At 37.5% G+C, this 5,556-nt stretch overlaps 1 pseudogene; it reads right to left on the bottom strand.

Annotated features, from left to right (window-relative positions):
- Window positions 1–4,371: 4,371 nt before the first annotated feature.
- Window positions 4,372–5,556, bottom strand: part of LOC102469916 (40S ribosomal protein SA-like) — a 38,712-nt pseudogene continuing 37,527 nt past the window's right edge.

Here is a 5,556-nt window from a genome sequence, read left to right as displayed (position 1 = left end):
GATGATTTTTCGCTTTCTGTCTCTCTGTCTCTCTCTGTCTGTCTGGCGAGCGCATGCGCCCTATAGCAAAAAAAAAAAAAAAAGATTTGTAAGTCTTCATGGAGATTACATATGAGAACTAGTCAAATAAATACTGAGTATGCATTGGAGAGACAATGGTTAGAATAGGTGTATGATTGCCTAGCGACTATTAACGTATGCGCAGTCTTAGCCTGGCCCTAGCACTGTATATTAAAGAGAATTTTTAATATTTTTTTAACATACTTCTTTTTCCAGAGAATGCAATAGTGTCACAAAATTCTTATTTATTCTCCTGTGTACACATACAATTCAGAATTCTATTTCTCAAGATTTAATAAAACACCTTTAATTTTATTCTTTAACGTTATAATATAAGACCTTTAAAAGTGTAAATGTTAACAATATCAATATAGATTTTCATGATACATTTACCAATTTTTTATTTTTAAAAATTTTTAAACTAATTTATTTTTAAACTTTAAAATTTTTTTATATAACATTTAATCACATATATCTTTACTGTGTATAACATTTCTTTTTCCAGCACAATTACCATGCATATCAGTCAAGACGAAGACATTGCTGTCCACAACATCACCATCAAATAGCTTTTCATTTTTTTCAGATTATTATTATTATTATTTTTTATTAAGAGGATTCTGATTCTGTCTACTTCAGTCTCTTTCTTTCTCTCCTCTGTAAGTAGAAGCCTGCTTGCTGAAAACAGTCTTGAGTTGTTCTTGTTGTTGTTTATTTATTTCTTTAATGAGAAAGAGAGAGAGAAAAAAATCGCCCACGAGTTTCATATGACAACCACCCCCAGTCCACATCCAGGACATCCGGTACGAACTCAGGACCTTTCCCTCCTAGGTCCTGTTGCCTTAGCACTATGCCACCACCTGACTCTTCTTTTGCATTTCTGAGATGAAAGGTTGTAATGAAAAAAATAAGGGAGGAGAAGAAGAAAATGCTTGTAGAGAGGTGGGTCAAAGAAGTCATTTGGGTAGGGAGAATTTATTTATTTATTTTTTTGGAGAGGTTTTTGCTATAGGGCGCGTGCACTCGCCAGACAGACAGAGGGAGAGACAGAAAGTGAGAAATCACCCCCCAGAGGGGATGGCCACGGCACAATCCCTTCTCCTCCATTCTCCTCTCGGGATCCTGGGCACACACACACATGCGCCCGGCATGAGTTTTAAGCCACTGGGTCTGGGACACGAACCGTGGTAGACTACATGGGCGTCCAGCGACATAGCCATTACGCTAACTGATGGTCCCGAGTAGGGAGAATTTTGAGGAACACAATTATGGTTTAAGAAGGCAATAGAGTTATAAGGAAAGCATGTCTTTGTAAATTCTGTTAGAGGAGTATGAGTGCCCTATAGATATTTGAGGGAAAATGTTTATTTTGAAAATTTTTAGGGTGGCGCATGTACTCTTCTAACCACAGTATTGCTTTAGAACTGAATCATGTGGGTTATGGTCCTTTGTAGCACTTATCGGAGGATACAGAGCAAGCATCGCTGAGAATAACTGAAGCAAAAGGAGCAGCAGTCCAAGTGCTGATGGTACCAAGCTTTCTAGGTGCAGGCAGGAGTAGGCTGAGCTCTGGGGCAGGAGTGGAAGCCGGCCTCGCAAAGTTGGGGGCAGAGGTGGTGTCAGATTCTGGAAAAGGAGAGTGATTAAAAGGAAAAGAAGGCAAAAACCCAGAGGCAGAGGGAGAAGCCACGTAAAAGGGAAGAGAAAATATTGCACTTACGGACTTTGGGAGGATTTTTCAGGTTTTATATATTTATGTGTAAAGTTTTGTTACTATAAAAACTTCTGCAGTAAACATAGGTACATATATGTGCCATTACTCCTGTAGAATAGATTCCCAAAGTGAATGGTGAGAGGGTCAAAGAGCATTTTTTTATACAATTATTTCCCGGAATTCTTCTCCGAAAGTTTGCAGCAACTCATACTCACTATTACAATCCTAGGGAGAAGATCTTGATTGGTTTGAACTCACATTGGGGAAACTGAACCGTTCCTGTGATAGATGGTGCATGATGACGCGCACCATCAGGTTAGGACCCGCCAATCTTTCTCAGTTATCATGTGTCTACCCAATGAATGAATGGAGTATTAGGTGGTAAAGTAGAAAAAGCACCAGGATAGAGATCATGGGAAGATGTGAAGATGGTTAGAAGGTTATACTCTTTGGGACCAGCAGTTGGCATAATGGCTATGTTGCTGGACTCCCATGTAGTTGACTGCGGTTCAAGTCCCGGACCCAGTAGCTTAAACTCACTCTGGCGCATGTGCATACGTGCCCAAGATCCCAAAAGGAGAATGGAGGAGAAAGGATTGCAGCATGACCATTCCCCTTGGGGGGTGATTTCTTGCTTTCGTTCTATCTCTGTCTTTCTGGCAAGAGCATGTGCCCTATAGCAAAAACCTGTCTAAAAAAAGAACAGAAAAGAAAAGAAGGTGATATTCATGGAACTTTTGGGCTAGTTGGATAAAGAAGGTAAGAAAAAAGGGGGAACAGAGGAAAACTCTGAACACTTTCCTTGTGAATGAAGTGCACATTTATTTATATACTTATTCAACTTTTCAAATTAAGTCATGCTAAACATACAGAAAGGTACGAATAGATGCATACATCAATATAGATTTTTCATAAACTGAAGACAGTCAGGTAATCATGCTCAAATCAGGAATAGAGGACTTCTAACCAGTCAAGAGACTAGTGATTTAAATAGGATCAGTTATATAAATGGAAGTTCTTTTATGGAGCAGGCGTGGTCGTATTCATTGTTGAATACCACGGTTTCTTACTCTGAGTCGTCTTCCATGTGCTATGGATGTACCACAATGTACTTCTCATTTCACTTTTGCTGGCCATTTCATTAATTGGAAACAATACTGCTGGAAGCAGTGTAGCAAATCCGCTGTGATTTTCTTGTAGCTGTCTCTTGGCAAACGAAAGTGGGTGTTTCTGTTCTGTATAGACCCTCCACTGGAACTGCTGAGTCATGGGATAATCACTCATTTGTCTTTAGTATAAAGTTGCAAAGAGTTTTGCCAGTCAGTTTCACCAATGTATTCTTTTACCAAGAGTGAGGAGTTCCCATGCCATACCCTCACTAGCAGTTAATATTATCTTTTTCATCTAGGTATTCTTGTAGGTGTGCAATGGTTTTTCAATTACTGTTTTTTTTTTTTTTTTTGAGATTTTTGCTATAGGATGTGTCTGTTCTACAGAGAGACTAAGAGAGACAAAGAGACAGAAAGCAAGAAATCACCCCCCCAGGGGGATGGCTGCACCACAATTCCTTCTCCTCCATTCTCCTCTTGAGATTTCGGGCATGCACACATGTACACAAACTTGACATGATTTTGAAGCCTTCAGGTCCAGGACTAGAACTGCAGTCAACCATGTGGGAACCCAGTGATGTAACCATTTTGCCATCTGCTGGTCCCATAATTACTGTTCTAAATTTTAACATTTACTTGAGACTGATTATGTTTATATGTTTATTTGCTATTTGAAAGTCTTCAGTTTCAAAATGTCTATTGAAATTTTGCCCATTTTTCTACAAATTGTAATTCTCATTGATTCTGCCTTTTTATTTATTTATTTTTATTTATTTTTCTTTTTAAGAGAGATTTTTCTATAGGGCACATGTGCTAGCCTGAGAGACAGAGAGACAGAAAGCATGAAATCACCCCTCCAGGGGCAATGATCATGCTGCAATCCTTTCTCCTTCAGTCTCCTCTTGGGATTTTGGGTATGCATGCACACACATTTGATTCTGAAATTTTAAAATACATACTCTAGATATGATTCTGTTTGCTAATACATGTATCATACATTTTTTCTCTCATGCTATATATTGCCTTTTTGGTTTCTTAGGGGTGGCAAAAAATTCTTAATTTTATTTTTTTACATCTATTAATTTACTTACTTATATATTTAGATTTTTGCCATAGCATGTGCACTTAAAACATTTATTTTTGCCTAATTTTATCTTTTACATACAGAATCTTGATATAGTGCCCAGGGAGTCCAGGGACATAACCATTATGACATCTGTGGGTACCTAAAGGCATCTTTACTCATAGATTACAAAGAAGTTCTATGACATTTTCCCCTAAAAACTTCAGTTTTCTTTTATATTATTATTGTTTACCTTTAGTATTTAGATTTTCAATCTATTTGGAATTGACTTGCAGTTATAATGTTAAGTAGGGGACAGGGTGATTACATTGACACCTTTACTTACCTCTGTCATCTCTATCTATTTCCATGTCTGCCCATACAGCTATAGTTTGAACGTGTGCCTTGAAGATTCATGTGTTGAACTATTGCAACAGGATTAAGAGAGGGAAAAATCCAGGTATGGTGTCGAAAAGTGGGGCTTTGGGGAAGACATTAGGATTAAGATCATCCAGAAGGGGCCCTGTGATTAACTCCTGGTAGTTTACAAGGAGCGGGATGAGGCAGAAATTTACGGACACAGATCACACTCTGTGGCATGCCGCCGCCGTGTTGTGCTGCAGCCAGAAGAACCTCACCAGAGGAGGCCCCTGACATTGGACCTCAAAACTGAGAGCTAAGTAAACCTCTATTCTTGTAAACCACCTAGTTTCATGTATTTCCTGTTACTAGCTAAAAAATGGACTAGAACACATACCTATAATCTTTTCTCCTTGTAACTATTATAATTCTCACGTTAACTTTTCTCCCTGCAATGTCATCACTTTTGTCCTAAATTGGGTGGCGACAGTGGGGCTCTGCTTCTGCACTTTGTTGTGTTCTGTTGCCTCGTTTGTCTACTTTTGAGACAATGTTACAGATTTGTAATTGTCCTCAATATTATTTAGTGTGATTTATCAGGGGTTTTTTAGATAAATATTTATTTATTTATTTATTTATTTTTATATTACCTTTAATCACATATAACTTGACAGTGTATAACATTTCTTTTTCCAGCACAATTACCATGCATATCAGTCAAGACAAAGACATTACTATGTACATCATCAAATAGCTTTTCATTTTTTTTCAGATTATTATTATTACTTTATTCTCATTATTTTTTTGAACATTCAATCACTACACATCATTTAGGTTGTAAAGAGAATTTACCTAATATGAAATACTTCTCAGACCAGTTCAGTTGAGAATACTATACATGCTATCATCAACAGGTAATAAACCATTTCTGTGACTCACAAATGTCATGCCTCTTTATTTTTTCCTCTTGCTTGCCTTCTCTGTCCTCTTACCTTCTCCCCCTACACCCACGTTCCACACTGTCTTCAGTGTCCATAACTATTTTCATTGCTTTTATGCCTTCCAATGTTTCAATATCTACCATAGAGTGCAGATAGTCAGTATATATTAAGTGGATACATACAATATCTTTCTTTCATAGCCTGTCCTGCTTCACTCAATAATAAATCTTCTATATATGACCACTTTCTATCAAATGCCAGCGTCTTGTTTTTTTTTTTTTTTTTATTTTTTTTGGGGTGAAAAGGTTT

This window comes from Tupaia chinensis, unplaced genomic scaffold (assembly GCF_000334495.1).
Source record: "Tupaia chinensis unplaced genomic scaffold, TupChi_1.0 Scaffold000046_3, whole genome shotgun sequence".
NCBI classification, from domain to species: Eukaryota; Metazoa; Chordata; class Mammalia; order Scandentia; family Tupaiidae; genus Tupaia; species Tupaia belangeri.
This window is presented reverse-complemented; position numbering and strand designations above follow the sequence as displayed.